Genomic DNA, 12,278 nt, shown 5'->3' with positions numbered 1-12,278 from the left:
TACAGACTGAATATCAAGCAATTTACTTCTAGTAGGAAAGTCAGCATCCCAGGTAAAAGCATGGAGATATATGGCATGATATGACATAAAATCCTAACAAAAATTAACCTGAAGTGTGAATGAACCAGAAAAATGAGGTGGTTAAGCACCCTTGCTCTGAAATTGGACTGGCAATGTAGATTTGAAATTCAGTTTCATCACTTAGTATACTGCCTTTGGGGCAAGGTGTTTAAAATATCCCTAAGCCTCAGTTTGCTTATCTCTGAAATGGGGATAATAATAAGGTTCGCAGGGCTACTGCAAAAATGAAAGAATCACTCTCCAAGTGGTCCCTTCCTTACAGTGCAACTGGATATTCAGAAATGCTCTTGTTGAACAAACTGACACATATAGTACTTTTCAGTATAGATTATTCCTCACATATAAAATGCCTCTGACCATTATTTCTACCCAGCCATATCCACAGTCTTCCAAAGCACTTAAATCAGTGCCAATTCATGAAACCTTTCTTGACCATGATGATATTAAATCACTCTATGACTCATTCATTCAACAAATATTAATAGATATGACAGTAAACAAGACATTGCCATACCCTACTGTCATAGAAATTATATGCTAATAAGAGACAATGCAATAATAATATAAGAAAGAAACAAATATCACAATGTCAAAGAGCATGACAATGGATGAGGGCAGACGGCAGGTGGCAACTTTAGGGCAATCGGGGAAAGTCTCTCTGTGGAAATAAATTTAAACTGAGACTCAAATGATAAAGTGGAGCCAAACATGAAAAGAGGTAGAGAAATGACCTTCTGGCAGAGGGAATGTGAAGTACAAAAGCCCTGAGGTGGAAATGAGGCTGAAGTGTTTGAAACACAGAAAGGGGCCAGTGTGGCCCAAGTGGTGGGTGTCGGGGAGGTGGGAGACGAAAGAGTCAAATGTCCACGAAAAGGCCAGATTATAAAGGACAGGGTAAGTTACTGGGGTTTTATTCTATGTCCATGATAGGGTTTTATAATTGTTTCTTTCTTCTTATGGTGAATATTTCATGGGCTTCTATGAGCTCTGTACACAATAGGTGCTTAATAAATACTTGGGATTGTATGAGGTAGAAAATAAGCTAGGATGGAAATGGAGCCAACACTGTATGATATTGGATGATGGCTTCTGTCACTAACATGTACACATGTTCCATCAACCTGAACTTCAGATCAATAGGTCTGTTATACTGCATGAAAACAGAGTTGTCATGGTAACTCTAATTAGATGGTTTTCATTCCAAGGAAGATGAACTAAATACTGCACTTACAGGCTGGTTTGGTTCTCTAAAATACCTGCAAAAATTGCAATCCTCTACAAGTTGGAACATTTAGTACCAGGAGTACCCAATTTACCAACAAAAGGGGTCACTAGAGTTGGCTTATTTGTTAGAAGTTTGCAGAATGCATTTTCCTCTAGAAATAATACTGTAAAGGTGGCTAGGTTCTTAGGACAACTCACGAAAGCTTCTTAAAAATTCATAAAGTGGCAGAAATACTATACACTTGCACTGAGAAAATAATAGAAATAAGTTCTTTTAAAATATAGCCATTAAACAAAAATTAAGTCAGAGCTTTTAACTTATCATGACGCTGTTATTTGAAGACAATAAAGTTTAATTAGAAGAAAATTAAGAGAGAAGTGGAAAATTTAGTGAAGATTCTATTAAATAATTCCAGGCACCATCAAGGCTTTTAGAGGTTAATGTCATTAATTTAAAAATTAGTATTACTTTGGATTCAGGTGTCTCAGAGAGAGCTTAGTCAAGATCACGGTCCTTTTTGGCTCAGAAACAGGAGAGTAAAACATGAGGAGGGGCTACCTGAGGTTCCTCAAGGAAATGGAAAACATTAAAGGGAAAGCTGGCTTAAAATACAGTTACAGGGTAACTATGAAAACTTGAAAAAGTAAAATGAGGGAGAAAGGGAAGGAGGAACTCCCATGAGAGCAGAAAATAGCAGAGGAGTAGAAACCAGTTCACCTATGACAGCTTGATTATTACCTAAAAAACAGGGAGTGAGAAAGAGAGAGGGAAAGGGGTAGGAGAGAGAAAGAGAAAATAAATGACAAAGGGAAGGACTGGAAGGGTAAAAACCAAAGACTGACTGGTCTTGGATGGGTGCAAAGAGAAAAAAGTTTTCATTCATTTATTCAAACAATGAGACGTTTGAAAATTAAATGGCACATTCCTCTAAAATGAATTATGTGCTTCATATGACCCCGTGTCATCCCAAATGCCCAGCAGAATGCTTTGAATGTAAGAGAGTTTAATAAATTATTAAACATATCAGTGCTGCATCAACAACAGCTAACACATATTAAATGCCCATTATGTATGAAGCATCTTACATACATTATCTCATTTAATCTTCACAACATTAGATGGTTCTTAGCCCTATTTTAAAGTTGAGGAAACTGAGGCTTAGACAAGTTAAAGACTTTGCTTAAGGTCCCACATAACCAGTAAATTATAGAGGCCACATTAGAACAAAGTCTGGTTCCAAACTGCACACTCCTAATCCCTTGCTCTCTACCTACCTCAATAAATATTACTAAGAAAGGAAAGAACTACAAAATCTAGAACCTTACACAAATCTATATATTGGATTAAATTGTACAAAGCTACACACACACACATACACATAAATGCAGTGAAAAAGATGGTGAAAACTGAATAAGGTCTAGTCTAGTTAGCAGTATATAATCAATTCTGCTTGACATTCATCGATATAGAACTAACATACAATAATATGAATTTATATCCCAAATTGCTTTATCTGGAATCTTTCTCCTTTTATCATATTTAAGCACTGGCAATATGGGGCCTGCAAGGAGTGCATGGGGAGGGCAACAGTTACAGGAAAAATTTCACTTGCCAAATTGCATTAGCATTATCAGAAAAAGCATTTCACAAAATCCAACACAATTTGTGATTTAAAAAAAAACAACAACAAAAACTTCAGCAAACTAGGAATAGAGAGGAACTTACTCAAGTTGATAACATCAACAAAAATCTTACAGCATACATAACATTTAATGACAAATAGACTAAATAAATGTTTCCCAACCTAGGACTGGGAACAAGGCAAGAATGTCTGCTGTCACCGCTCTTATTCAAAATGGTATTGGAAGTCTTAGCCAATGCAATAAGACAAGAAAAAAGGCATACATACATCAGAGAGGAAAAAATAAAATGGTCCTTATTTGTGTAAGACATGATTGTTTATGTAGAAAATTCCAAGGAATCTATAAAAACACTCACAGAACTATTCTCATGAACACAAGATCAACAAGGTTGTTGGACACAAAATCAACACACAAAAGTTAATTGTATTACTATATACCAGCAATGAACACATGGAAATCAAAATTAAAAATGCAGTATCATTTTTATTTGCTCTCAAAAAATAAAAAGAAATACCTAAACATAATGCAAATACAAACAGGCAGCACAAGAGACTTCTTTTGTGGTGATAGAACAGTTCTGTATCATGATTGTGATGATGTTTTCATGAATCTATATATCAGATTAAATTGCACTAAGCTACACACACACATGCACACACATACACATACACACATGTGAATGCAGGTTAAAAAGATGATGAAAACTGACTAAGGTCTAGTCTAGTTAGCAGTAACATGCCAATGTCAATTTCCTGATTCTGATTATTACACAACAGTCATATAAAACACCACCAATGAGGGAAACAGGTGAAGGATGCATAAGACTCTTTGCACCATTTCTGCTAACTTCATGTCTTTATTTCAAAATAAAAAGTGTTTTTTTTTTTTTTAAAGCAAGTTAAAGTTCTAGTAATGGATATTCTCCTTTAGAAAAAAAAGTATTTTCTAGAGTACTTTTAAAAAACATAGAAAATCAAGTAAATTTCATCTCCTTGTTTCCTTTTACAGATTAAAAAAGTGGCTTTTTATATCTAAGCAATCGATGATAGAACCAAGCATGGGTTCCAAAAAAGGAAGAAACAACAATAAAAACTTAGAGTGCTTACATTAGAAATGTAAATAAACCAAAAATGTATTTTAATTCTGATGTTCCATGTCTATTACTATTTTTTAATCCTATAATATACATCTTAACTTCAACTTTTAAAAAAGAAATGGAATATAAGCATATTTTAATAAAGTAAAGCAAAATTTAAATAATTACTAGAAGTTAATTAGGCCTGATCTGGCAATAAATTAATTATATTCCTTATTAATATTATATACTCCCCCTTTTCTCAATATAATACAGCATCCCCCCCTTAGTCTCACTAAATGCTCTATGTTACTCTATATTAAGTTATTGAAATTCCATTATTTCTAACAATTTGCATGTATGTCTCAAAAACAGTAGGGAAACGCCTCTATTTCTTATGCAAACTACCTCTGTAGATCAAGAAAGCTCCTATACAGTATCCACTGAGTTCTTAGTAGCTTCTTTAGTGTTCAGTTTCTTATCAGGTTCCCAAATAGACATCTCCATATAAAAGCTTAATTTTTTTTAGGTTTTTTTTTTTTTTTTTTTTTTTTTTTGGAGACAGGGTCTCGTTCTGTCACCCAGGTGGAGTGCAGTAGCACGATCTGGGCTCACAGCAACCTCCACATCCTGGGCTCAAGTGATCCTCATACCTCAGCCTCCTGAGTAGCTGGGACCACAGGTGTGTGCCAACACACGCAGGTAATATTTGTATTTTTTTATTTGTAGAGACAGGGTCTCACTATGTTGCACAGGCTGGTCTCAAACTCCTGGCTGGGCTCAAATTATCCACCCACCTTGGCCTCCCGAAGTGCTGGGATTATAGGTGTGAGCCACTGCACCCAGCCATAAAAGATTAATAATTGCCTAGCACCTTTTGGTAAGCCTCTTGGGCTATAGTTCAAATTAAAAGTTCTAAGAATTACAATACTCAGTAATATGTTATGATTTCAGGAACATAGTTCTAATACTTCTCATTTTAACAGCATGGTCAATAACACTGCTGAGTGTCACCTGATATTGGACAATGTTTTCTAGAATAAAAATCTCTACTATTTTACATTAAAAATTGAACTACTATCATTTGCCCAAAAATGAAGGGGTCGAGAGCAGGTGATAAGGAAGGATTAGTTTCAAGGATAAAAAGAATATATACTTATCAATTGACCCTGGCCTTAAAAACTACTTTTAATGTTGATGCTAAAGATAAACTAGAAATATTATATTTTTAGAATACATGCTCCTATTATCTGATAAATGTAGGAAAAAAATTCCAAAGGACACAAGAAACTTAAAATATAATTATTTGGGACTTGATCTGATGAGGGAGAGGGTGAAAAAGAGACTTCACTATGTCTCTTTTATAATTACTAATATTTGAATCATGAGAATGTATTATGGATGAAAAAACCTAAATTAAAAAACAAGTGTGCAATTCCTCTAGAACAAAAGAATTGCTAGGAAAACAAAGCATAGCCCAATGAACCTAGAACCTAGGACAGTGCCTGGTGCATAGGAGGCACTCAAATGTTGAATAAATGAATGGCTGAAATGAAATTTGTAAAATGTTTATATTTCCTTTAAAAATGGCCAAAATGATGTGCAAATATCTGAAGCTATTCCAACTTAACAGGAAATACAGAGGATAGAATAAGTTAAATACCATCATGAGAAACTAGGCAGATACTTCTAGAATATAGGACATTCTACTGGACAACTGATCTGGTTTCCTCAACAAGTCAATTTTATAGGAAAGAAAAATAGCAAAAGGGTGAGGAGGACTGTTCTAGATTAAGAGACTTATGGGAAAAAAAAATCTAATGCTATAAATTATTTGAATCCTGATTTGAACAAACCAACCACTATAAAAAGACACTTGAGACAAATGAGGAAATATAAATGTATACTGAGTTAAATGGCAGTAAAGAATTACTGGTAATGGAGGCAGAGCTTGCAGTGAGCTGAGATCCGGCCACTGCACACCAGCCTGGGTGACAGAGCGAGACTCCGTCCCCCCAAAAAAAAAAAAAAAAATTACTGGTAACTTTGTTATATATAAAATATCAGTATTGTGATACAAAATTTTTCCTTATTTTTTAAAGACATATGGGAATATTTTAAGTGAAATGGCAATGTCTGTGATTGGATTGAATATAATATTATAGGTCCCCTTCCAAAGAAAAAGAAAAGAAGGCTCACACCTGTAATGGCAGAACTTTGGGAGGCCAAGATGGGTGGATCACCTGAGGTCAGGAGTTCGAGAGCATCCTGGTGAACATGGTGAAACCCCGTCTCTACTAAAAATACAAAAAATTAGCTGGGCATGGTGGCAGACGCCTGTAATCCCAGCTACTCGGGAGGCTGAGGCAGGAGATTTGCTTGAACCCAGGAGGCAGAAGTTGCAGTGATCTGAGATCATGCCACTGTACTCCAGCCTGGGCGACAAGAACGAAACTTTCTCAAAAAAAAAAAAAAAAAAAAAAAAAGATAATAAAGAAGGAATAATACATGGATAAGTATGACCAAATGTTGTTTAATATTCAGAATGACTATCTGGGGTCCATTATACTATGTTCTCTTGTTCTATGTATGCTTAAAAACTGTGAATCAAAAAATTAATTTTAAGTACCAACCTAACTCAACATAAAAGCAGCAGTCGATCTCTTGGAGTCTAGAGTTTTCAAAACCTAACTGATAACTCTCTTTTTTGGGAACCAATGGGAAATCAGGATGACAGATGAAATTCTGTGTCCCTTCTGATTTTGGCAACTATTTGCTCAGGGAATACGAACTCATTTTAATGATCCAAGAAAAGTATATGATACACTTAAAGAATCAAATCATATAGATCGCATTCTGAAATCAGATTTAAAATATTTGAATTGTCTTTACCACTGGCCTTTACTTGCATAAGGAATTAAGAGTTAACACTGGGATGAAATAACTTTATTTTTCTGTTCCAAAATTTCTGTTAAGTGTCCTGCTCAAATGTTTAAAATGTTTTGTTTAGAAGAAATATAATCATTTCAAGAAATCTGCCCTGAGGAAACACTCTTACCCACTATTCTTTTGGAGATTCATTTTTAAGGGACTGACCAAAAGCATTTCATGACAGCTTTGCTACTGTACTTCAGTTTCATGGAACACCTAATCCAGGACCTTCCGTTGGCACTATTTGGAGGAGGGAGGCTTGTTTGCCCTTGCTTTTCGTTTCTCTTGCATTGTATAATGCTTTCTCTTTTAAGGGGAAAAACAGAAAATGATTCTTTTATCATTGAAAACCAAAATCCCTGGAGCACATGCTTTTGGCATCTTTCTCTTAAGCTGTGAAGGTGAAATACTATATCCTGGTACCACCTTTGCCAAATGAAAGACTCTAAGGCCTTTTTTAATACTTAGCTCAACCATCACCGTACCTCGATGAAAACTCTACAGCCTAGCCTTTCAGGAAGTTACAAGCACTCTTTTCTATTCTTCTGGTAGACCACACTCAAAACTTGCAGTAGTGTAGCATAGTTTAGCACTTTGTATGTTGTTTTCCCTCCCTAGATTGTGAGCAGCTCATGGGCACGAACGTGTCTTTCCTATTTATTCTCCAAGTTATAGGACCAGGATCCATCCCAGGCACATAATAGGTACTGAATACCTTATAAATTAATAAAAAGCAGGAGAGCAGGGAGAACCAGGAAGAATAGGCCTTCCCTTGCAGGCTGTTCTTTTTCAAGAGGCTAAGTATTGAAAAGATGAAAAGATGAAAAGATGTAAGGGAAGCCGCAGTGCCAGTGAGCCATATATAAGCCCAGGGATTTCTACATTCAAGGAAGGAAGTGCAAAAAGAATGGAGAGTTCCTCTTTTAGACACAATGGGAATGGAATCACAGGTTAACAATTAGAACAGTTAAGGGTGTGTGAGTAAGGTACCTAATTATACCTAGACCTTTGCTTTCTTTTTTTTAGATTTCTCTCTATATTAATTATTTAAAATATTTTTATCTAATCTTAGAGTTTAAGATTATTTTACTAAATAATTTTATTTCCAAAAAGGAAAAATCTCCTAGAATCTTCCTCCCAGGTAAAACATGTCTATATCTCAATTCCTAGGACTGAATTATATAGCATCATCAACAAAACCACTGTCTTCTAATGGCAGGAAACTAACTGTAGGCCAAATATGTAAGAAAAAACATACAGTCTTTAGTACTGGCCCTGAGGAATAAAGAACTCTCAATGGCTGGATGAGTGTCTGACACATGGGTGTCCAGTGAATGCATGCTGAATGGATGAGTAACATGACAACAAAACCGTACACTTCCAGCATATACGTCACAGTCTACTGATCCGGCAGGCCTCCCCTCTGCCCTCTCAGTTAGCAATGCTTATAATTCAGTGTCCAGAAATATAAAAATTATTACTGTTCCTTATCAAGGTAACCCTTTTACCTCAGGCCACACCTTCCACAGGGAATCTGAAGGTCAGGCTAAAGTCCAAAGTCTCTATTATCGCCAAAGTCCCCACCTCCAATTTGCGAGATGACAATCCTAGCAGATTGCTAATAGGTAATCATAACCTTCTCCACCTAGTGCAGCTACTATAGAAAACATGACCTCAGAGGTAAACCAAATAATCATCACCCCCACTCCACCTCCACTCTAAGGAAGAATCAGGAGCCTGAGAGAGATGTTGACTTCTGCTACGGACATACACTCCTAGCTTTTGCCCACCGTTACCCAGTGAAGGGTCTCTAAGCTGCGGAAATGAGGAATGACAGCAACTGTGAATAAGTGAGCTGGTCATGAATATCAAAAGTTGTATTGTTGCAAATAATTTGCTAGGGACCCTCAGACCTAATTTAGCCTCACTGTACACTTCAGGCAACTGAGGCTCAGCCACATTAAAAGAGTTGCCTGAGAACACCAAGCCTGAAGGCAGAGTTGGGACTAGAACAACTTGCCCATGCTTCCAATTTCCAGGGAGAAAGAGCGTCAAGGAACAAAGAAGAAAGAGGGGTGAAACCTACAACTGTTCACCAGGGACTGGGGCATTTAGATACATGTCATAGGTTGCCATTCCATCTCCCCCCTTGGCAACTCCAGAGCCCCTGCTCACCTAGGAAGATTTGTGAAATCCTATGTATGTACTCAGAGGCTACAACTGTTAGTAAGCTAGAACTGTTCAGGAACTTACATGATGATCTGAAAAATACGAGAAAAGTGTGAGCACTCACGCAGGTGTGCAAGAGAAAGGAAAGAAAAGAAAGGAAAGAAAGAGGAACGGAGGGAGGGAGGGAGAGAGGGAAGGAAGAAAGGAAGGAAACAAATTGTAGGAAAGGTACAATAAAGGAAGAATTTGCTTAGAGGCAGTGCCTCAGGGGACCCCTTCTGGATGTGGGAAAGACCGGGTCAGCAGGCAATCCTATCAGGCTGGGTTCTGATTCTAAGTTGTGCAAACTCAGGTTAGAATCTTTCTGCAAATAAACAACAACAAAAATTTTAAAGTTCTCCAAACCACTGTCCTACAGAACTTACAAATTAAACTCAACAATCTAGCTTTCTTTTTTCTTTTATAGCAATATCCAGTTAGGAAACATTTCATAAACATAAACAGCCTGTTACAGACACAACATTTTGAGCTGGGATCCCTCTGTCCCACTCCAGGTCACTCTGACTGCAGCCAGGCTGTCCTGGACCTGCATTAGCCCTAGAAGACAGTACCAGGAGCTAACGACCTGCCTGAAAGTATCTTCCTATCACAGCTCAGTGAAATCTGCTACAGGTGATCGACCCCATTCTCAAAAGTGTGTGTGCATGCGTACACACATACACACACACACACACACACACACACACACACACAACCTTTAACACCCTCCCCCTCACAATTCTTGATGAAATGCTTAGGAAATAAGTATTCTCTCTTTGTATGTATGTATTCTCTCTCTCTTTTTCTATTTGTGAAGGAAAGAAACAAAATGAAACAAAAATAAAAACAACAGCAAAACTTAGGGTCCTAATTCACAGAGAAGCACACCAGTAATTAACAGTGAACTAGACATACCTGTATTTTTTTTTTTTTTTTTTTTTTTGAAACGGAGTCTTGCTCTGTCGCCCGGGCTGGAGTGCAGTGGCTGGATCTCAGCTCACTGCAAGCTCCGCCTCCTGGGTTTACGCCATTCTCCTGCCTCAGCCTCCTGGGTAGCTGGGACTACAGGCGCCCGCCACCTCGCCCGGCTAGTTTTTTGTATTTTTTAACAGAGACGGGGTTTCACCATGTTAGCCAGGATGGTCTCGATCTCCTGACCTCGTGATCCGCCCGTCTCGGCCTCCCAAAGTGCTGGGATTACAGGCTTGAGCCACCGCGCCCGGCCGACATACCTGTATTTTTAAAAGAAGTGAAATTAGATCTGATTAACAGGCTATCCAATCAAACTTAAAATCCTTTGGGAGTATCCAGAAATAACCATCAAAATGTTCACAAAAATATTTATTTTAATCATAGTCTATGATTTAGCCTTACTTTTTTTTCCCCTCAAGTGACAACATTCAAAATGTTTACCTGTGCAAATCAAGTTAAACATTTTTTTGAGCACCTCCTATGACAAGGTCCTGGATTGATGCTATTCCTTGCTCAAGTTGGATGCTTTATTTTTATTTATTTTTTGAGACAGGGTGTTGCTGTCACCCAGGCTGGTGTGCAGTGGTGCAATCATGACTCACTGTGGCCTCCACTTCCCTGGGCTCAGGTGATTTTCCCACCTCAGCCTCCTGAGTAGCTGGGACTATAGGTGCATGTCATCACTCCCCGCTAATGTTGCTGTCATTGTTTTACCTAGAAGCATCATCCTAGGACTTTTTTTTTTTTTTTTTTTTAAGTAGAGATGAGGTCTTGCCATGTTGCCCAGGCTGGTCTTGAACTCCTGAACTCAAGCAATTCTCCCACCTTGGCCTCCCAAAGTGCTGGCAATACAGGTGTGAGCTACCGCACCTGGCCTCAAGTTTGTTGCTTTAAATAATTTTTATAGTTTTATGTGACTTCTAATAGAGCAGCAGTTTTGTTTTCTAAGATATTTCATCCTTAAGTATTCAGGGAAGATACTAGTGTAGTGGTTAAGTCCTGAGACTTGCAGTCTGAACCATTGGCTTCAATTCCTATTCTGTCACTTGGTGAGATAGTAACAGTACCTATCTCATAGGGAGATTGTGATGATTAAATGAAATAATGCATGTAAATAACTGAATACTGTGCTTGGCACATAGCCAGCACTCAAAGAATGTCAGATGCTATTCTTTCCCTCTCCTCCTTCATAATAGCAGCAGCAGTAGTAGGGGGAGTAGTTGTTGTAATGGTACTAAACACTGGCAAGGACTTGTAAGGTTAGTGGCAAATAATGTTTTAATAGTAGTAAACACTGGCAAAACCACACAGGTTCATAGGTAGGACTGGGGTTAAATCCTAGTACTGCCATTTAATCAGGGCTGCTGCAGGCATATAAAGAACCTTTGTGCAAATTATAAAAGATGTCACTCCTGGAAGATAGATTATAAACAGATGCCCCTTCCTCTGGATAGAGGAATCTGCCAAAGGAAAGACACAAGACTTGGCCAGAAGAGCAGCTGGGCAAGTAGAGCACTGCTGGGGTTTCAGCCTCTGCTCATCACCTCATCAGTCAGTATCATCATCACCACCATCAAGAACCCGGAAGAAAAACTAAGCCTCAGAAAAGGTATGGGCAGTTGTGGTTGATATTTAATTCTCCATTCCTGATCACTCTAATATTCCTGAATTCTGTTTGTCTAATGGAGAGTCTTAGGCCATAGCTCGGATCATGGTACCCCCACTTTGCAGAAGTCTCCTGGCTCTCTACTTCTTGCTGAATTGCACACAAATTCCTCAGGCTGGCATTCAGGTTCCCAAGGGTACCTGTTTATTTTTGAGCTTTATTTCCTCTATGGAAACCTGGCAGCTTTGCAAATAACTGTCCTATCCTTTCCCACCTTTGCTAGAATATAGGTACCACAAAAACACAGATTTTTCCCTATGTTGTTCAAATACATATTCCAAGCACCCCAGAAGAGTGATTGGTATATAGTGGGTGCTCAACAAATACTGGAAAATAAATGCATTTGCTCATTGTAGGCCCCTTTACCTGGAAACCCCTCCAGCCTTCAAGATTTTATCCTTCCTTCAATGTCAGTCCTATACAAAAGCCTTCCTAAGTCCCACTTGATTTTTCCATGGAATAATTTAAACAAATGGA

General features: G+C 37.9%; 1 protein-coding gene and 1 long non-coding RNA gene across 5 annotated transcripts in view; one reads left to right on the top strand and one right to left on the bottom strand.

Moving 5' to 3' along the window:
- The window catches only part of BABAM2 (BRISC and BRCA1 A complex member 2), a 451,290-nt gene that overhangs the window by 120,022 nt on the left and 318,990 nt on the right, over positions 1-12,278 (bottom strand). The window lies entirely within an intron of this gene.
- Positions 10,734-12,278, top strand: part of LOC104668471 — a 55,819-nt gene continuing 54,274 nt past the window's right edge. The window contains exon 1 of the long non-coding RNA XR_748829.2: positions 10,734-11,744. This is a non-coding gene — a long non-coding RNA (uncharacterized LOC104668471). The remainder of the gene's footprint in view (positions 11,745-12,278) is intronic.

The sequence above is a fragment of the Rhinopithecus roxellana genome, chromosome 17 (genome assembly GCF_007565055.1).
Source record: "Rhinopithecus roxellana isolate Shanxi Qingling chromosome 17, ASM756505v1, whole genome shotgun sequence".
NCBI lineage: Eukaryota > Metazoa > Chordata > Mammalia > Primates > Cercopithecidae > Rhinopithecus > Rhinopithecus roxellana.
This window is presented reverse-complemented; position numbering and strand designations above follow the sequence as displayed.